This window comes from Monodelphis domestica, chromosome 2 (genome assembly GCF_027887165.1).
Source record: "Monodelphis domestica isolate mMonDom1 chromosome 2, mMonDom1.pri, whole genome shotgun sequence".
In the NCBI taxonomy this organism is placed as follows: Eukaryota; Metazoa; Chordata; class Mammalia; order Didelphimorphia; family Didelphidae; genus Monodelphis; species Monodelphis domestica.
The window spans coordinates 9,567,361-9,588,888 of record NC_077228.1 but is presented as its reverse complement, the minus strand read 5'-3'; the positions used below and the strand labels follow the sequence as shown (position 1 = coordinate 9,588,888).

The window sequence follows — 21,528 nt, the reverse complement described above, 5'->3', positions numbered from 1 at the left end:
GTGTGGAGATTGGATTTAGTTCTCCCCAGATTGTAACAATGAAGGTACTTAGCTCTTCCTTTGTTGGGAAGATTGGATTGTAATCCACAATCTAGTTTTAGATTTTAATCCCCAAAAGGTGGTAACTCAGTATTTGAAGTAGATCCACCCATTTTAACTACAAAAAGGAGTTAAGTAACTACAAAACGTGAACTAACCAAAAAAGGTATAATCAAACCAAAGAAGGTGAGAACTAAGGAGTGGGCAGTCCTGGAGAGGAGCATCAGCTGTGATTGGTAGACATGAAATTTAGGGGAGGTGACACAAGAGAAAAAGATCTTTGAAAAGAGGACCAGAGGCCAGAAGAGGGACATTCAAGAGTCAAGATTTGATTCGAGATTCGAGTTGGATGGAAGAACTCTGACTCGGAGTTTGGACTGGAGGGCAGACACTTGAGGAGGGGCTGGAACAGGAACTTGACCCTGGAGGAACTCATGCAGGAAACCTCAGACTGCTTTCTTTTTAGCTGGTCACCGTTGGTGAGTGAAAGGCTGACTTAGTGACCCTGCCTTTCTGGAGGCGTGAAGCCTCCAGGAAAGTCCAATCATCTTGAGACTCTTTTCCCCTGGCTGGGGCTTGGAATTTCTAACTGATATCAGTGGAAGCCAGAACACTCACTCTCTCTCTCTCTCTCTCTCTCTCTCTCTCTCTCTCTCTCTCTCTCTCTCTCTCTCTCTCTCCTCTCTCTCTCCCTCTCTCTCTCCCTCTCTCTCTCTCTCTCTCCCTCTCTCTCTCTCTCTCTCTCTCTCTCTCTCTCTCTCTCTCTCTCTCTCTCTCTCTCTTTCTCCCTCTCCCTCCCTCCCCCCTCTCTCCTTTTCTCTCTTCCTTAAAATCTTCCCTCTATTGTAAATAAACTACCATAAATTCCATTTACTTTAGTAATTCATTTTGGGATTTAGAAATTAAATTCCTGGTGGCCACCTATATAAATATTCAGAGTCCAACCACAATTAAATTTAACAGGAGTCAGGAAAATCTGAATTCAAATCCAGCCTCAGACACTTCCTAGCTGTATGTCCCTGGGCAAATCACTTAAACCCAATTGCTTAGCCATTGTTGCTCTTTAGTCTTAGAATGAATACTTAGTATTCATTCCAAGATAGAAGGTATGGATTTAAAGAAATAAAAGTAAAGAAATGGGTCACCTGTCATCTTCATCCATTGCTTTGCAACTGGGGGAGGCTTATGAATATGGAACAGTACATTCATATATTGTCAGATTTTTTGATGCATTCATTGCTTTTGCCAAATTTTTCCTCTTTTCGTTTTCCTTTTTATAAAAAAAAATCTTTGTTGAATGACTTTCTGAGAGGCAGTAGGAAAGGAACAAGTGGAGAATTTTAGGAGAGTTTTAATGCTCACTCATTTTTATTTAAAAAAAAAGACCCATCACCTTCTGTCTTTGTATGACTTCTTTTTCCCCTACTTTTTTATAAAGATATTTTATTTTTCCAATTATATTTAATAACAATTTTCCACACAAGTTTTCCAACGTTATAAGATCCAGATTATCTTCTTTCCTCCTTTCTCTGCCCCCCTCCCCCAGCTGATAAGCAATCCCACCTGGGTTATACATGTATTACTATACAAAACCAATTTCCATATTGTTCATTTTTGACAGAGAATACTCGTATAAAACCCAAGCCAAACAAGCTAAAAGGAAAAATCATGTGCTTTGCTCTTCCTTCTGACCCCAATTATTCTTTCTTTAGGGGTGAGTATATACTGTTCTTTGCCCTCAGTCCCTCAGAATTGTCCTGGCGTTGTATTGCTGATAGTGGCCAAGTCTTTTGCGGTTGACCATTGTATAATCTTGCTGTTCCTGTGTACAGTGTTTGCTGGTTCTGCTTATTTCACTCTGCATCAGTGCAGGAAGGTCTTTCCAGCTTTTTTCTGAAATCATCCTGTTCAGCCCATTAATGTTCCATCACCACCAGATACCATAATGTGTCCAGCCATTCCCCAATGGATGGCCATCCCCTCAGTGTCCAACTCTTTGCTACAACAAAAAAGAGCTGCTAGAAATATTTTTGTACAGGGAGGTCCTTCCCCCTTCCCCCTTGGGGTTACAGACTTAGTAGTGAAAGAAAGGGAGGCACTCCTTTATAGCCCTTTGGACTGTAATGGTGAAAATTTCACCTTTTTAAGATTGTTGTAATATTGAACAATGGCCGCCAAGGAATTTACTTATGAAATTCCTAAAATGAAACACTTGAGTCAGAATGGAGTTTATGGAGGTTTAATCACACTGGGAGTAGGGAAAAGGAGAGGGAGAGAAGGAGAGAAGAGAAAGGGGAAAGGGGCTACTCAACCTCTGACCAAGGCAGAGGGAGTTTTAGGCCCAAAGGGCCAAGGTGGAAAGAATCAGTCCTTAACTCACGTGAGTGATCTGAAGGAAAGCTGTCTGCAGGCGTCCTCCCTGTCCAAGCTCCTAACACCAACTCCCGTCTAGCTCTTTCCACAGGAAGTGAGCGAATTCCAGAGGCTGTTCCCTACCTCACTTCCTGTGCCTCACAAGTGTCAATGGTTGGCTCTAGCTTGGCTTAGGACAGCCCAGGTGGGCAGTTAGTTATTTCTGATTTGTCATTGACTAGCACATGCCCGTGTAGTGTGGGTGTGCACAGTTTTTTTTTGGTGCTATACCAAGATGGAGACTTAAAATTCACAGTACATAGTTCCAAACTGCCCTCCATTTGCATGACTTGTAAGACAGAAGAGTGGCAAGAAGTAGGCAGCTGAGGTTAAGTTACCTGCCCAGGGTCACACAGCCAGGAAACATCTGAGCTCTGATTTGAACCCAAGTCCTCCTGACGCTAGACTTATGTCTATCCACTGGGCCACCTAGCTGCCCCTTGCTTACTTGCTTTAATACTACACAGACAGAATTCTTCCAAAGGTACGGGGAGGACAAGCTCTCCATCAGAAGCCCCCAGCCCCGTGCCTGGCACAGAGCAGATATCTGTGATTGGGGTCTGATGGAGTCTTTCTTGTTTGGGTAGAAGGTCGTTCCGATGTGACCGATCCATTCCAGCAATTCTGTTTTGGACGCTTATTTGGGTCTCCTTGGGAAAGTCATTGGCCAGCCCTGGACCCCCCTCCCCTCTTTTCTAAAACGAGCGGCTTACCAAATAAGACAGCTGGCCTCTGCAATCCCTTTCCACCAGAAATCCTTGACCCAAAGGGAGGAATATAGATGTCTGTTTAGACCAGCTGGTTAACCCATCGAGGAGCATTTATTAGTACGTGGACACAAGACGTGTCCTGTGTTTGGTGGCATCATTTGCTACTGGGCAGGAACGCCGATGGTTGAGCCTGAGGGATTCTGGGTTTTGAAATAGAGAGAAATGAACAACTGCGTATGGAAAAAAGGTTTTCTTCAGTTTATTGAGTATTATTTAATAAACTCGGATGAGGGCGCGGAGGTGCTTCGCCGACTGATGCCATATTTCATGTCTGCACATTCGTGTCTGCTGAGGGAGAAACCCCAAGAGAGAGCACGTGTGGTGGTTGGCGAACGTGCCGTGTCAAGGGCAGCAGGCCAAGTGGTTAGAGCCGGTCTCAAAGGCAGGAAGACAGACCTGTGGTCAGGCATTGCCTCTTACCTTGGACATAGCGCTAACACTCTCAATATTCCAGGTAAGCCTCTGAGCCTCTGAGTCCCAAACTGCACTGACGAGGGGGCTTTCCCAGTCCAGGAGTTCAGAGACCATTAAAATCACAGGCCAGTCTCTGTAACTGTTTATACATTTATGAATTCTTTGTTTGTTAAAAATCCTCGCCTTCCATCTTAGAGTTGATACAAGTATTGGTTCCAGGGCAGAAGAACAGTAAGGGCTGGGCAATGGGGGTGCAGTGACTTGCCCAGGACCACACAGCTAGGAAGTGCCTGAGGCCAGATGTGCACCCAGGACCTCCTGTCTCCATGCTTTGGTGCTCCTGCATTTGTGAATTCTGAATAATTACTTTAGGGATAGGAAGTGAGACTGTTCCTTTATTTTTCATGTTGTTCAGTTCTGTCAGTCACATCTGACTTTTCAGAACCCCTCTTAGAGTTTTCTTGGCAAAGACACTAGAGCAGTTGGCCATTTCCTTCTCCAGTTCATTTTATGGATGAGGAAACTGCGGCAAACAGGGTTGAGTGACTTGCCCAGGATCATCCAGCCAAGAAGTATCTGAGGGTGGATTTGAACTCTTGCCTTCCTGACTCCTGGCCCAGTGCTCTGTGTCCTATGGAGCCACGTAGTTGCCCTTACTTTCCATGTCAGAAATCAAAATAAGCGTTAATGAAACCAGATAAGGAGCCCCAGCAAAGGAGACAGCGGGGTAGCGTCGTCAAACGTATGAAGAGGGAAACCGGCAGCCTCACCTGCTCGAGAGAGAGAGCCAGGAGGTGAAGGTTTTTTAAACATTCGATTCTGTGAGTAGGAGGTCACAGAGTTAGAACTGGATGGGACAGAGGTCCAATCCCCCCATTTTACAGATGAGAACACTAAAGGCCAGAGAGGTTCTGACCTGCCTGGGCTCTGTGCTAAGAGATAAAGACACAAAAACAAGAAGAGAACCAGTTCCTGCCCTCAAGAAGCTCCCATTCTGGGAAGGAGAGATATTGCTTGTAGGGGAGTGGCAGCCAGGGTCAGTTGGTGGGTCAGTCGAAGAACATTCATTAAGCCCAAACGCTGTGCCAGGCACTACGCATAAGTGCTAGACCTTGGCTCCTATCCATCCTACTCACCAGCCATGTGACTATGGACCAGTCCTTGAACCTCTCTCTGGTTTCTGTTATTTTAGTATAATTTTATACTGGGTTACGGCTACCATTTTGTTTGGGAGAGAAAGAGAGGAAATAGAAGATGTAGGGGAACGAGAACCGATTCTGGTAGAGTTCAAAGCCTGCCTGCACTGTTTACTCCTCATATGACCTTAGGGAAGTCATTTCCACTCCCCAGACCTCATTTTTCTCATCTGTAAAATAAACCAGTTGGATCCCATGGGTTTCCTTGACTGGCAGCTCTGGAGGCTCTGACTGAAGCTTTGATTCAATCTGTCCAGCAGGTGGCAGGAGATGGATTAGCAAACATGGCTCTAGTTGGCTTCCCACCCAGGATGGCAGCCACCCAGGGGAGCCCCCTCATCCCCAAATGGAGCCATCTCAGTTCAATCTGACTTGGCCCTCCTTGGGACGCACACTCCACTGAAAATGAGAAGAGTGCAAGGAGATCTAGAATAATCAGGTGTCTGGAATTCAAGAGTTCATTCTGCCTCTGCCTCCAGAAGAAATGTAGGCTAAGGTTCTCCCTCCCTCCTAATAGCCCCGTGAGGCACAGTGGGCTCATATTGGTGGTTCCTATTTGAGATAGGAAGAAATTGGGGTCCAGAGAAGTAAGGGATTCTCCCCGAGGTCACCTGGCTAGCAAAGTCCATTGGAGAGGTAGGATTCTCATTCAGGTCTCTTGACTCTTAAATCTAGTGCTCTTTTGATTCCCCCACAGGCCTCTCTAAAGGTATAACCTGGATCCCCTTCTTTAATCTCTGTGCCTCAGTATGACCACCTGTAAAATGAGGATTGCATTTCCTTTTTAATTATCTCACAGGGTTCTGGTGAAAATGAACTAAAAAGCTCTATGAAAGTGGCACTAGGTGGCACCATAGTACCTAGAGTGCCAGGCTTGGAGTCAAGAAGACTCATTTTTCTGAGTTCAAATCTGGCCTCAGACACAATTGAAATGATTGATCATTTTCCTATGTATGTGTGCGTATGTATACTATTTAAAGGATTTGCAAGAGGAAGTGGCAGGTACATAAAAGGAAAGTTAAACTCAGAAAAAATCCGAGCTACCCTGAATCTGGGCTCTCTTGTGGAGAAGCAAAGGAGAATGGGAAGCCACTTTCTCTCTCCTTCAGGTGGCAGCCATATTCCTGCTGGGTTTGGATGGGACAGAATGGGTGTCATCTCGAGGATGGCACCTCCATCTTGTTTAATGCATGTAAAACTAAAACCATGCTAAGCGCTGCTCTTCCTGGAACTGGGGGGCCAGCTTCCAGCCAAGTGATTTGTTACTGGGGGCTTGCATGGTGAGATGATGAAGGGTATCCTTGCTGACTAAAGACCCCAAAGAGTCAGCACAAAAGGAGAATCCCAGGGCCAGCTGGGTGGCTCAGTGGATGGAGAGCCAGGTCTAGAGACAGGACTTTCTGGGTTCAAATCTGCCCTCAGACACTTCCTAGCTGGGTGACCCTGGGCCAGTCACTTGACCCCCATTGCCCCGCCCTTACCACTTTCTGCCTTGGAGCCAGTACACAGTATTGATTCTAAGGTGGAAGGTGAGGGGTTAAGAAGGAAGCATCCCGCTTTTCGCCTTTCTCCGCTGGGGCTGTCCTGAGCAGTGAGCAGAACTCTCTTTGCTCTGACTTGGGAGCTCATGTGGCCCCCACCCTCACTGCCATTCCCCAAGTGCACCGTGAGCTCCCCTACACAAGTTTGTGCCTGAGGGCCTGGCTGCTTCCTCTCAGGGATGCTTCCTTTCCCGAGTGGGGGACCAAAGGCAGCGCGTCCAGCTGGGAGGCCATCTTGGGAGTTTGAAAAGTCCGAATGCCCTGCGTTCGATAGAAGCCACCCATTGCAAAGATGCTGCATTGGTGCCCGAGGGACTGAGCTCCAGGTTTAGAGCAGCCTTAGTTTGTGAGTGGAACGTTAACGAAGCCGAAAGAGATCCCAGTGAGGTCCCAGCATCAGCCTCTCGGCGAACGATAGCCATGCGGATGGGTCTCAGGATCCTGCTCTGTCCTACTGCGGGGTTAACATTCCTTTTGTGTGCAGGAATAACTGACTGGCCCATGCCTCCTTCAAATGGGGCATCGAGTACCTTTGAGGGAGAAGGCTTCACATGTGAGCTGGAGGTGAACTCATCCCTGGGGGTGTCAGGGTGGGGGATAAAGGAGCCCAAAGGGGTGAGAGCAGGGAGTCCAAGCCCTTCCATTAGCAGCAATCTCCTCCAGGAAGGAACCCAATCCAACGGCATGCTTGCACCCAGCACAGGGAGAGGCAAGGGCCCCCAGCGGCTCCTTGAGGTTAAATGTGTCCATCTTGTGGCTCCATCTTTTAGCAGATAAATGCCTTGCTGGCTACTCTCAGTAGCGTTCTGTCTTATAAAGTCTAGCAGAGTTCTTTCTCCAGTCCTTTTCTTGGTCTTATTTGGCACAGAACAGAACCAGTCATGAGTACCTGGGTAGCCCAGTGGGTAGAATGCTGGACTTAGAGTCAGGAAGACTCCTTCAGGGTTCAAATCTGGCCTCAGACACTTCCTAGGTGAGTGACCCTGGGAAAGTCACTTAACTCTGTTTGCCTCAGTTTCCTCACTCTGTAAAATGAGCTGGAGAAGGAAATGGTAAACCACTCCAGTATCTTTGCCAAGAGACACCCAAATGGGGTCTCCAAGAGTCTGACATAACTGGAAATGACTGGACCACCACCAACACAACAACAGAACGAGACCCATCATCTCACTGCTACAGACGATTTCCAATAAGGAAGCTCTCGTCTCAATGCCTGGGTGGCTGATGAAAAGCCTTTGGATGCTGGGATCATGGCCTTCCATTTAAGGCTGGAAGGGACCTTGGAGACCATTCATTGCAGCCCCACAGTTCTGCAGATGAGGAAACTGAATGGATTCACGAATGAATAAATCAAGTCATCAAAGCCATTTATTAAGAGCTTCCGAGTGCCAAGCCCGAGGAATACAAGTAAGTGATACGTTTACTTTCTAATGGCCAGCCAACGCATACATTAAGCTTTAATAGCTTAAAATGCACTTAAGACTTTGGGGACACCCTGCAGCTGGGGTCGGCAAGTAAGGAAGTCAAGTAAGGAAGTTATAATCTGGAAAGTCACAGCAATGGCGAGGAACATAGAACAGTCCATTGATTTTCCATTTCCAGAGGCAATGGTGGTGCTAATTGGATTACAATTCTCGAGCAAGTGGTGGAAAGGGGAGGGTTGGTGAGCCGTAAATGAAGCAGGAGGAAACTTGACCCATCCAGAACCAGAAATGGCCTGACTGCACAGGGGGATGCGTATTCTCAGGAAGTACGGCGTTGGGGGCTTAGCTCCCCCATGTACGGTCTTTGGTGGTCCAGGTTGGGGGTGGGTGGATGGGCAGCTGCCACAAAGGTAGGGTGGAAAATGGAAACTGAGGCCTCTGGGGGTTCAGAAACATGTCCAAGTTACTGAGGTTAGGCAGGACCCAAGTGGCATAAAGAGGATTTTAAGCTAGGTCCCCTCATTCCAAGTCTGGCATATTTTCCATTCCTTTTCTTCCAGCTTCTTTCTGGAAGCTTCCAAGCCCCATGGCTGTTTTCTCTATTTATTTATACATAGTGTGGGTCTCTTGCAATCATCAATACATAGCTCTCACTGCCCATAACATCAAGAGTGGGACAGAGAACCCCCTCCGTAGAAAACCTTGCCCTTCAGTTTCCTTAGAGAGCTGCCATGATGTAGTGATCTCAAGATCCTAGACCTAGAGGCAGTAGAGAAGAAGAAAGGAGTGTCAATCTGGAGTCAGAGGAATTGGGTGCAAATCCTGCCTCACACACTTAATATACTTGGGTGACCTTGGGTAAGCTTTGGTTTCCAAATCTGCAAAATAAGGAAATTGGACTGTATTGTTCTCAAGAGCCCTTTGGACCTAAATCTAGGAATTTATGGTACCCTCCCCAAAGACTTCCTATCTAACTACTTTAGATAGATAGACAGACAGACAGATAGATAAATAGAGAGATAGATATGGATGGATGGATGGATGGATGGACAGATAGATAGATAGATAGATAGATAGATAGATGGATGGATGGATGGATAAATAGATAGATGGATAGATAGATAAATGGATGGATGGATAAATAGATGGATAGATAGATAGATAGATAGATAGATATGGATGGATGGATGGATGGACAGACAGTCAGATAGATAATGGGCAGAGATAGATAGATGGCTAGATAGATAGACAGATATAGATAAATAGATAGATAGAGGGATGGATGGATGGACACAGACAGATAGATGATAGAGATAGCAGACAGAAAGATAGATAGATGGATAGATAGACAGACAGGCAGGCAGACAGACAGATAAATGGAAAGATAGATAGATAGATAGATAGATAGATAGATAGATAGATAGATAGATAGATAGATAGATAGATAGGCAGATAGATGGATGGATGGATAGATGGATAGATGGACAGTAGCTAGATAGAGATGGCTGCACAGGCACACAGACAGACATCCATGTTTCATCCCCCTCTTGACTGCTTCTGATTATTAGGGTTCTGCCCCCAAGGCTCGTCCTGGATCATCCCTCAGTCCCTGGAATCTCCTGGTCTTGAAAGATCTCTCCCAGGCTGGCTCCCTTCTCCCACCAGTAAGTTCTTTTTGGAGCCTCCATTTGGGGGATCGGAGCAGCCCGGCCAGACTTCATTCCTCTCCAGGCTCTGGTTCTGACTTCTTAAACTTGGGCTGAGGTTCCACGGTACGCTTCTGCTTCTCCCTTTCCAGTTCCCTTTTCGGGGTTCTCTTCCCCATTGGACTTCAAGCTCCTTGAGGGCAGGGACTGTCTTTTTTGTTGGTTGTTTCTGTTAAATTGGTGTATTTAGGGCCTGGCACAGGACCCGATAATACATGCTTGTGCCTCGCCTGCATGCACCCATTTCCTACTTTGCGGGTCATCTAAAGGCAGTTTGCTCACTCTGCATTTATTCTCTCTTCTCAGGCTCTGCTGTGTACAGCACATGCGCGCGTTACTGAATGGCCCTCTGCTTGCGGCACTCCCCTTCAGGAACACTTTCCACTTATTGCTGCGAGGCCAGTTGAGATCACCCTTGTAGAGGGCTTGCTTAGCCCCGAGCGGGCCCAGAGAAGGCTTCCAGGGAAAATGAACTCTTGTTGCTGCTGCTGCTGCTGCTGCTGCTCACGGCCGTAGCTCTCGCTGCCTCCTGCATTGGGGCTTCTTTCCCATCCGTGTGTCCATCCTGCACCCTGGGGCGCTCCACGATGGATGGCACCCCTGGAGCCAACGTCTCTAAAAGCCCATCCACGAGCCCCTGCCAGAGCCCCCTCATGGCTCCTCGCCAGCCTCTGGCAAGTGACCGAAGCCTCTGCCTCCGGGAAGTCAATGGGGGAGCCGAGCAGCTCGGGCTCCTCTGGGTTTGCGCCCCTCTCAGTTACAGGTCGGAGCGTGTGCTGGTGGGAAGGAAAGAGAAGAGAAGGGGGTGAGTGTGGCTGCAGTCAGGAATTGGGAATCAGAGAGAAAGGCGGGGGATGCTGATTGAACAAGGAGGTGGCGTGGAGAGCCACTCCTGGGGGAGCCTCAGAGGCCCCCTGGTGGTTGGGGCCAAGTGCTGAGAAAGTGCCATGGAAGGATAGGAGTTGGGAGGTCCTGAGTTCAAATCTGGTCTCAGACACGTCCTAGCTGTGTGACCCTGGCCAAGTCACTTAACTGTCTGCCTCGCCCTGACCTTTCTATCTAAGAGTGGTTACTAGGACATGAAGTAAGTGTTTAAAAACAAACAAAAAGAACGGGCTGTGCTCTGTGTGGTCAGCTGAGATGGTGACCTCCTGCCCCCCTTCTAGGTCCCAGCCAAGGAGTCTAATGGGAGTGAGCTGCCAGCCCCCACTCTGGAGCCGCCGCTGCCCCCTGTAAACCTTAAAATTTCTTAGACTTATGAATGTTGGAAATTTCACCATTGGGAAATTTCATACTGGAAAAAATTTCCTACTGATAGTAAGAACTCTATTGGAATGTGAAACCCCTTTGCATGGGAGGATCTTTCTCCTCCCTACTTAAGACTACTTTAGGACAGAAACCTTTTGCTAAACAATGGAAAGGGCTTTGACCTATGCTTAAGCATAGAACAGGAAGTTCTTTGAGTCATGATTGATTTTAGAATTAATACAATAGAGATACTTGGAATGACAGAACCAGGTCTTGGAAAATACAATCTCCACCCTACTTAGAGTAAAAGGATTTAGGAAGGGCTGCAGCAAGGATCAAGATTTAATTATTTGAGAATATGACCTTCAACAGACATGTGCAAAGCCACAGACCTTTGGGCGGTCCTGGGTTAAGCTAGAGCCACCATTGGCACAGGGAAGACATCGACAGTGATTGGTAGATGTGAGAACTGAGGGGAGGGAACTAGAGATGGTTTCCTTAAAGATAGCGGGGTCTGAGGTCCGAGAGAGGAGAGCTCCTGGAGAGGTCTTGAAGGAGGCTGTGGAAAGAGAACTCAGGAGGAGAATTCTCTGGAACATTTCTTGAAAGGAGGCTCTCTTGAAGGTGGAGCCTGAGGTTGGCATGAGAAGCCTTACCTAGAGAGATCCTGGGTGAGTGATAAAACCAACTGACTGATTTATTCATTCTTACTCCTTTCTTACTTTCTCTCTTTTTCTATTGATTAATCAGTGTATTAAAAATTAAATTTCTCTATAAAACCCAGTTGGCTTGGGCATAGTCATAAATTGGGAATATATTCCCTGGCGACCATCTTATATTTATATAAAACCAAGACACAGTAGAAAACATATTTCAGCGGTCATAATTGATATATATTTCTCTTGCTCCCAAAACATTTAAATTATCACAACCCCCCCCCCCAGCTGTACTTCAGCTGGTCCCAGCCACAAGGTGACCCTGGCCAGGCAATCTGCTCTCTGAAGAGCCCCACATATGTGAGCAGGGGCTTTAGCCAGCTGGGCTGGGCTTTTCCCAGAGAACCAACAAGCCCATCCCAGAACATCCTGAGCAGAAGAAGGCAGGAGGAACAGCTGGGAGTCGGCGCCCGTGAAGGCCCCCAAGTCCCCCAGACAGCAGGCTGCTCTGCACCCTGGAAGCCTGGGCCGGCACCCTTTGTTTACTTTCCCGTGGCTGCCCCGGGAGCGGGCACAAGCGTGTACAGTGACTCAGTCCCGCAGGATGTTGGAGTCATGCCTCTGTGGCCAAGCACAACAGGGCCCATTCCCTGCCCAGGAGTCCTTCGGGCAGCTGGCCTGGCCCTGCGCTGCCCCCTCCCTTCCTCCAGCCTGAAATGCTGCCAGATGCTCCTCGGGGCCCTTCGCCATCCCGGAGAGCCTCTTCTGGACCCCCGAACCCCTCCCGATGTCCTCCATCAGCCAGAGTGGGAGGCAGGGCCCCAGCGGCCTCTCCCCAGGCAGGGCCGCCTCCTCACCCCGAGCTGCCCCATCCTATGTGGGCGCCTGGGCAGTACCATGCCTACACCTCTTTGTTCTCCCTGGGGCTGCTGTCCTGTCCATGAGCTTCCCAGGCTGCTGCGTGTGAAACTAGCATCTCTGGAGCCAAGTGCCAGACTCACCTTTGTCCCTGCTCAATGGCGTCTCACCCAGACTGCTGTGATCTTTTGGAGCCCGTCTCCATTGCCCAAAGCATGGAGCCCATCCTTTCCAGTTTGGTGTCATCTCCCCACTGGATAAAGAGGTTTGGTAGCAGGGCGGCTGGGTGGCTCAGTGGATGGAGAGTCAGGCCTAGAGATAAGAGGTCCTGGGTTCAAATCTGGTCTAGATACTTCCCAGCTGTGTGACCCTAGGCCAGTCACTTCACCCCCATGGCCTAGCCCTTCCTGCTCTTCTGCCTTGGCACCAATACACAGTATTATTTCTAAGGCAGAAGGTAAAGATTTAAAATTAAGTTTTAAAAAATTATTGAGGATGGGGCAACTAAGTGGCTCAATGGATAGTGCTTCAGGCTTGGAGATGGGAGGTCCTGAGTTCAAATATGTCCTTAGATGCTTCCTCATTTTGTGACCCTGAGCTTAATCCCATTTGCCTAGTCATTGTCCTTCTGTCTTAGACTTGTTACTGGTACAGAAAGTAGGGTTTAAAAACATTTGTTGAAGTTTTTGTTTCATGTGGGTAAAATGCACGATGGGTATGCTTGGTAAATGTTTTACAACCAGCTCTCGTACGCAGCACATACTTGTAAGTCTGATCTGCATCATTAAAATTTTTCTCCCTCACTGGAGAAAGTCCAGACAAGAAGCAAAACAACCAGTCGAACCAGAATTTGCAGCATTTGACAGTTTCCAAAGTGGGAGTGCTGACCATGAAAATGTAGCCATTGGTTCTCAATCTAGCTGCAGCATTCTCCAGAATACGCTGGGGGAGAGTTACCACATTAAAATGGAGAATCGTAGTAGCATTATTTATATGATAGTTTAGCTCTCCCAGACCCCCTAAAAGGGTCATTGGAATCCCCAGAGGTCCTCAGACCCCACTTTGAGAACCTCTGATTTAGCCCCTAAGTCTGTGTGACCCTGGACAAGTCATTTAACTTTTTTCCAACTTATTTTCCAACCAAAATCTCTTGTAGAACATACTTCCCAGGATTATGTTGAGGCTCCAACAGATGCTGTTATATGTATAAAGTGCTTTGTGATCTTCAAAATGTTAAATGTCCACTATTATTGTCATTTTTCTATCTTGTCCATAATATGGTCTGCTAACATCTAAGAAAATGGAATCATTAAGTTTCTATTTTTGTGTCTCAGTTGAATGTAAACTCCTAGAGAGCAGATAAGTCTCCATTTTAATTTTTACTTCCAGCACTTAGTACTTAGTGCTGGTCAGATACCAGGGTGCTTCGTAAATGCTTTTTAATTGATTAATTGATTGATAGCCTTTCAGATATGCGAAGATTAAATTTGAATTCAGAGCAGCCCACTTCATCTCTCTTCCTTTAAATAAACCTCAGAACTTAATCAAATAAATAGAGCTAAAAATATTTGTACTACCCATTTCCCAGAGTTGTTATGAAAAAAAAAAAGTGCTTTGTAAGCCTTAAACATGTAGCACTTCTGAAGGGATGTCCTTCAACTGAGGAATGGCTGAATACATATGGTATCTGTTGGTGATGGAATACTCTTGTGCTGAAAGGAATAATAAACTGGAGGGATTCCATGTGAACTGAAACAACCTCCAGGAACTGATGCAGAGTGAAAGGAGCAGAACCAGGAGAACAATGTATGCAGAGACAGATACATTGTGGCACAATCGAATGTAACTGACTTCTCTACTAGCAGCAATGCAATGACCCAGGATAATTCCAAAGGACTTAGGAGAAAGAATGTATCCATATCCAGAGAAAGAACTGTGGAATCAGAAACACAGAAGAAAAACAACTGCTTGATTACATGGGTCAATGGGGATATGATTAGGGATGTAGAATCTAAACAATCACCCTAGTGCAAATATCAATAATATGGAAATAGGTCTTGATCAGTGACAGATGTAAAATCTGGTGGAATTGCTCATTGGCTGGGGTGGGGGTGGGGGTGGGAAAGAACAAGAATCATGGAACCATGGAAAAAATATTCTAAATTAATTAATTAAATAAAGTTTCAATTTTTAAAAAAATGTAGCTCTTCCTCTGGGTTACTGCCCTCACTTGTAGTCACACCTATATATTGAGGCCCTAAAGATGATTGCTACTGTCAGCATTCAAGGATTCCTCTATGGTGCCACTTTTTGAACATTTTAACCATGGAGCCCCCACCTGTGTGGTCCCTTTTAACAACGAACCAGAAGTCAAACTCACTGAAGCAAAGGCATTTAATAAGATGCCAAAGTTAAAGCAGTGACTTTGAGACAGTTCCCTCTCTCCAAAAACTGTGGCATACTCTCCCACAATTACACCGAGCATCTTTAGGAAGAATAGGTACAATAGTAGTTTAGGATTCTAGATTACAAGTTTGGAACTTGAGGATGCAGAAACTTTTTCTCTCCTTTTCCAGAGATCTCTGTAGACTAAACTTGCACACAATAGGGCTACCTCTCTTTTTGGACCCATAGCCAAGGGCTAGAAGTGGAGGGTGTCATGTATAATAACAAAGGACCTGAGGACCACAGGTGGCTAGGGCTTAAACCAAGTAAAATGTAATTGGGAAACAATTAAATATGGCAGAGAGAATGTTAACTTGTGGTTTTCAAAGTCACCACGCTGCCAGCAGAGATCATTTCTATTTGAGTTTGAGGAGGCCCCATTTTGAAGGGCTTTAAATTCCAAGTCGGGGTGTTTCCATATGATCCTAGAGGTAATGGGGAGCCCTGGCAGTTTTTTGAGTAGAGAGGAGGTGCCACAATTACAGGTGTGTTTATAAAAATCACTCTGATAACAGTGGAGACAAAGGAATGGAAAGAAGAGGGGTCTGAGATGGAGAGACCAAAGAGGAGGCTACTTCTGTGGTCTAGCCAAGAGGTCTGAATGAAAATGGTGCTTGTCATCGATGGATTTGAAAGATGGGAGATGGGAGTGTCCAAATTTGGCCCCCAATTAGAGATGAGGGGCGAGGGGGAGCGAGAAGAGGAGGAGGACGCCAGGTGGTAAACCTGCGTGAGTGGGAGCCTGGTTTTGACCTCCAGTGCCTTAGGGAGGTTCAGGAGAAAGAGGGAAGACTTGGATTTTGGACCTGTGGAGTTGGAGAAGTCTACAAGAGAGTCTGTTGGAACTGTCTAACCGCCATGCAAGATTGGACCCAAGAGGAAGACCAGGGCTGCATGTGGGGAGCTGGGAGGCTCCGACACAGAGGGAGGGGGAGCCTTGTTGTGCTTGGCCTCGGAGGGCAGGATCAGGAGCTGCTGGTTGAGGCTTGGTTTCAGGATCATTTTCTAGCCCTCCAGTGGTTCCTTATCAGCAGAGGTGGAGGCTGCTCACCTAAAGAAGCAGGAACGGAGGTTCTTTCTGAGACCGGTTCTGAGGGCTGCTGAGGCCCCCCTCCAGCTCTGGGTGTCTCTAATGCTCTAAAGCCGGCTTCGTTAAAGTCTGTCTGATTGCACAATGGATGCAAGTTGAACCACAAGTTGTCTAATGTCAAACTCGGCGCTAATCAGCATTCCATCTCACTCCATGCAGCAGGCAAGCCCAGCAGCCCAACGGTAGAATCCCCTAAGCTGGCTAACTGATTTATGGAGAACTATTCATCAGTCTAATAGAGCAAAAGCAAAGCACAAGCCAGAATCCACTCTGGGGCACACTGGTCTGGGCAGCCAGTGACTCACAGTGCCCTTGCCCTGCAAGCTGCCTTGTAAAATGCCAGGCTTGACAGAAAGTGATGGGGCCTGGAATGGGAAGATGACTTAATTCCCTGGAGATCAGCATGATGAACATGAATACGTGCAAATGCACACAAAGAGAGGGAGATAGATGCAGATATGAATGGAGGTGCAGACCCAGGAACAAAGGGAGCCAATGAAGGTTAGATACAGGGATGGGTGCTGACCCAGATAGATGATCAATACGATGTTGTTATTTAGTCGGTTCAGTCATGTCCAAATCTTCGTAACCCCATTGGGGGTTTTCTTGGCAAAGATACTGGAGTGGTTGACCATTTCCTCCTCCAGCTCATTTTACAGATGAGGAAACTGAGGCCAACAGGGTGAAGTGACTTGCCCAGGGGCACATTACAAGGAACTAGATTTGAACTCTTTAAGAAGAGTCTTCCTGAATCCAGGCTCAGCACTCTATCCACTGTGTCACCTAGCTGCTCCAGATGGATAGACTGATACCTTAAATGATAAAAAGATACATAAATTGATGATGGACAGACAGGTAGGTAGAGAGATGGATAGATGAAAACAGGCATCATGGTATAGTGGACAGAATGCTAGGCTTGGAGGCAGGTGAGGTACTATGGATAAAAGCACAGTCATTGCCATGTTAAATGGCATGGATAAAAGCACAGTCATGGCAGCTGATGGACCATAGTTCAAATCCTGGCTTTGGCACTAACTAGCCATGTGACCTTGATTTTTGTTGTTATTTTAGACAAGCAGGTGAAGTGACTTGCCCAGGGTCATACAACTTATAAGTAAGTGTCTGAGGCCAGATTTGAACTCAGGAAGATGAGTCTTCCTGACTCTAGATCCAGCACTCTATGCACTGCTCCACCATTGTCCTACAGGATTATTATTATTATTATTATTAACCCTTACCTTCTCTCTTAGTATCTCTTCTAAGACCAAAGATAAGGACTAGGCAATGGCAGTTAAGTGACTTGCCCAGGGTCACTCAGCTAGGAAGTGTCTGAGGCCAGATTTGAACCCTGGACCTCCCGCTCTGGGTCTGGCTCTCCATCCACTGTATTTCCCAGCTCCCTCCACCCCCTTGGTGACCTTGAACAAGGCTCTTAATTTGCCTGGGACTTGGTTTCTTCATCTATAAAATGAAGGGACTGGACGAGGTCCAGGTTCAGAGCTATAATTCTAGAATCCTGGACCCTGGTTCAAAGTCTACATTTGACACAATTTGCTGTGTGACTCTGGGCCAGACACCCACCACATTTGGGTTTGCCTCAGGCAACTCCCTGAGACTTGTCTGCCTCCTCAAAGGGAGCTTCCACACCCCAAATTCCCCGCAGTGATCCAGCAGAGATTCTGGAAGCATCGAGCGCCTTCTCCGTGTCAGACACTGAACCAGGAGCCGAGGATACAGATCCAAGTGAAAACGGTGCACCCTCCTCTCCCGACCCTGGAATCCGCGCTGGGTGTTGTTCAGTCCTTTCAGTCATCTCCCTGTTTGGGGTTTTCTTGGCAGAGAGACAAAGAGTGGTTTGCCTTCATTTGACAGATACAGAAACTGAGGCAGACATGGTCAAGTGACTTGCCCAGGGCCACATGGCTAGGATACTGGAGTGATCTACTGTCTCCTTCCCCAGCTCATTTGACAGATACAGAAACTGAGGCAGACATGGTCAAGTGACTTGCCCAGGGCCACATGGCTAGGATACTGGAGTGATCTACTGTCTCCTTCCCCAGCTCATTTGACAGATACAGAAACTGAGGCAGACATGGTCAAGTGACTTGCCCAGGGCCACATGGCTAGGATACTGGAGTGATCTACTGTCTCCTTCTCCTGCTTATTTTACAGAGTAGGAAACTGAGGCAGAGTTAAATGATTTGCCTGGGGTCACACAGCTAAGATACTGGCATGGTTTACCATTTCTTTCTCTAGCTTATTTTACAGGAGAGGGAACTGAGGCAGACAGGGTGCAATAGCTTCACAGAGCTAGTAAGTGTCTGAGGCTGGCCTTGAGCTCACAAAGGCTGGCTCCATCCCCTGCTCTATTTTCCAGTCTGTGTCTCCCTCCTATCCTGGCCCAACAGAATGGCAGCTCCCCGAGGGCAGGCTTTGGTTCCTTCTCTTGTCTTCTCCTGCCAGGCTCGGTGCCACGTGAGTATGAAGCCTGCTGGAGCTGAGCGGGCGCAGGGAGCCATGCTGGGAGGCGCAGAGTGTCCTTGGGGTGACCGAGAGCAGCGCCGACAGTAGTGCTGGCACCCGTGATCAGGCCTCAGTAACCTGCTGCTCTTGGTCTGGAACTGCTGATAACTGGCAGAAGGAGGATGGCCTCAGCCTGGCCCCTGGGCACAGGGCATGGGCTGGGTAAGGCCCGCCTTCCGATGGCCCAGGAGCCTTCAGGGGAGTCCCTGTGGAGGGCGCCTTGCAGGGGCTCCTGGGCGAGGCTTCCCGTGGGAGGACATCCAGGGCGGGGTCAGAGCCCTCCCCCTTCCCAAGCTAGAAACCCGCTCTGGAGGCTTCCATCAGGACCAGACTCGAAGCCGCAGGGCTCCTCGGGGTGTCCTGGCCAAATGGCCCATACTCGGAGCTCCCACTTCAGGAATCCTGTTGCCGAAGGATCTCAAAGCACATTTCCCAATGAAAGCCTTCTTGGGGGGAGGGGGGCGGCCACCATGGAGGCCGGCCTAGAGAAGAGACACCCCAAGTTCCCAGCTGGCCTCAGCCACTCCCTAGCCGGGTGACCCTGGGCAAGTCACTTGGCCCCCATTGCCCGGCTTGGAACCAATACACGGTATGGATCGTGAGCGGGGAATGGGATCCAACCAAACCAAACTCCAAGCGCCGTCTGGGCTCCTCCTGCGGGTCTGGCTTCCCTGGTCTCCCGGTGGGGGTCCGCCTCTCTTCCCTCTGAGAAACAAGGACGGTGCCCTGGTGGGGGGCACAGCGTGGCAGCCACCCTCGGTGGAAAGCGCAGCATCTCCTCCCGTTATCCTTCGGGCCTCCATTCCTCGGGTCCTTCTTTGGGGGAGGGGGGGGCACGTCTGGTTCTTTCTAGGCCGGGGAAGGCCAGAGGCAGCGCCTGGGCGTCCGCTCTAGTGCGGAAGAGGACGCGTCCCCAGTGCCGCTGCCATACTGAGGAGCCGAGACAGAAGGGCTGGGGGAGGCGCAAGGTCGGAGGCTGGACTTGCAGGGAAGCCGGAGCCAGAGCCCTTCAGGCATGGGGGCCAGAGGAGCAGCGCAATATGGCGGCTCGGTCCTGGCCCCGCGGATCAGACTTGGAGCCGGGAGACCTCGGAGGCCGGCCGGCTCCCGAGAAGGGCTGCCATCTCCGCACAGCCCTCCAAGGTTGGGAAGCGGCTCCAGAGGCTCTCCGGTGGGGGTGGGGGGTTCTACCCATTTTACAGACTAGGCCCCTCCTGCTGAGAGAGCCGCAGTGATTCCCTGGCGTCAGAGTAGATTCCTTTTCAGATTGTAAGGGCTAGAAGTGAGGCTGAAGTGAGGAGGACTTTCCCACGCTCCCCTCCGGTCCCGGGATGTGGGTTAGAATCCTGCCTTCCATACTATTGGCTGTCCTCCTCTGTGGTTGTGATCCCAGGGCGGGAAGCCCTGCACCTGCGCAGGCTCCAAGGCTGCTGGTCCCTCTCTGGCCTCCTTCCTCCCCTCCCCTCCCCTCCCCTCCTCTCCTTCCACCCCTCCTCCCCTCCCCCCATGTAAATCACAGCCAAGCCAGACACAAGGAAAGGTGAGCTTTGGGATCCGATTCTGGGTCACTGAGTGAGTCATGGCTGGCAGGGCTCCTCCTAGAGGGGTGCAGGGTGACCCAGGGCAGAGTCCCGGCCCCTGGCCTCCACCCTCCCTAGCTCCGAGCTGGCTTCTGAGTCAGCCAGAGGAGCCCCTTTGGGGCACCATTATTCATGTAATCACTCAATGCACTAGAGTGGATAACCACCCTACTGTGTGCCTTCTAAGCCAATACAAGCCCCAAATGGAACCATCCCGCCATCTCAGTGGAAGAAGAAGGGAGAGAAGAGGCAAAAAATACCTTTCCCGCCCTCTTCCTTAATGTGCAGGCCCGCTGGAGTCAGAAAAGACCTGGGTTCCAGTGTGCCCTCAGACACTTCCTAGCTGAGTGACCCTGGCCAAGTCATGCAACCCCCATGGCCTAGCCCTCCCGCTCTTCTTTGGGGTTAGAAAATAAGAGGGTTTGTGGGTTTGTTTTTAAGGTGCAGCCCTGAGCCTTTGGAAGGCAGCTCCGGGCTCCCCAAGGAGCCACAGCAAGGAGGACGGACATTCGAATACGGAACCGGGCTCAGGTGCACAACCGAACTCTCGTGATCTGGAGCTTCTTCCTGCTTTTTAACAGCTGCTCCTTTAGGAAGGAGCCTCTCTGGGAAGGGGCGGAGGAGGGATGCCGGGAAACGAGCCCCAGAACTATTTCTTAGGTTAAGAGATTGCCGTCGGGGTGGGGCCAATAGCCGGGCGGAGCGATCCTGGCCGTGAGAGGTCCACGTCCACGCTGCCGCCGCTGCCGCCGCGCTCTCCCGCCCCATCGCAGCTCCCCGGCTTCTCCCCTTGACTCGCGGGCCGCGCAGGGGGCCCAGCTCGGATTCTCCCCCTCCCGCCGCTCTTGATCTCCCTCCCGCTTGTTACCTCCTTGGACCAACTTCAAAGTGGCCCTGCGCTGCCGCCGCCCCTAGCGCCGGGCGCGGGGGCGGCCCCGGCTCGCAACCGTCATCTGCTGCAGCCCCAGCAGCTGTCTGTCTCCTCATAGGGCCCCGGGCGAACCCCGGCTTGGGTTTCAGGCCCAGCATTCCCCCCACACCCCGGGGCCCAGGCCAGGGCGGCAAAAATAGCTCCTCCGCGGAGGCGGAGGAGGAACTGGGACTGTAGGGAGAGCCAAGAGCCCCGGGAGCTGGCCCGCGGGCACGCCCACGTCTCGCAGATGAGCTCCAAAGTCCAGCCGCCGGGACTTTGTAGGGCGCCTGGGGAGCCGGATTTCCTGCTTCCATCCTGGAGGGCGGGAGGTGATTGGGATCATCTCCTCCTGGGGGCGCCCTGGGAGGGGTTGTTCAAGCACCAGCAGTATCTCTGTGCTCACCAACTCTCTCAGTTGTAGGTGCTGGCACTGGCTCCAAGTCTCTCCCCCTCTCTGTCTCTGTCTCTGACTATCCCTCTGTCTCTCTGTCTCTGTCTCTCTCTGTCTCCGTCTCTGTCTCTGACTATCCCTCTGTCTCTCTCTGTCTCTGTCTCTGTCTCTCTCTCTCTCTCTCTCTCTCTCACACACACACACACACACACTTAAAGTGGATGGAGAATCAGACCTAGAGCCTGGAGGTCCTGGGTTCAGATTTGACCTCGGACACTTCCTAGCAGAGTGACCCTGGGCAAGTCACTTAGCCCCCATTGCC

The 21,528-nt window shown here is 49.4% G+C and overlaps 1 long non-coding RNA gene across 1 annotated transcript; it reads right to left on the bottom strand.

The window, feature by feature from the left end:
* Window positions 1–7,722: 7,722 nt before the first annotated feature.
* LOC103101132 (uncharacterized) lies at window positions 7,723–21,074 on the bottom strand. The gene is made up of 3 exons (XR_461058.3): window positions 20,771–21,074; window positions 9,459–10,278; window positions 7,723–8,555 (listed from the first exon to the last, which is right to left on the bottom strand). It is a non-coding gene; the product is annotated as an uncharacterized LOC103101132 (long non-coding RNA).
* Window positions 21,075–21,528: the final 454 nt, after the last annotated feature.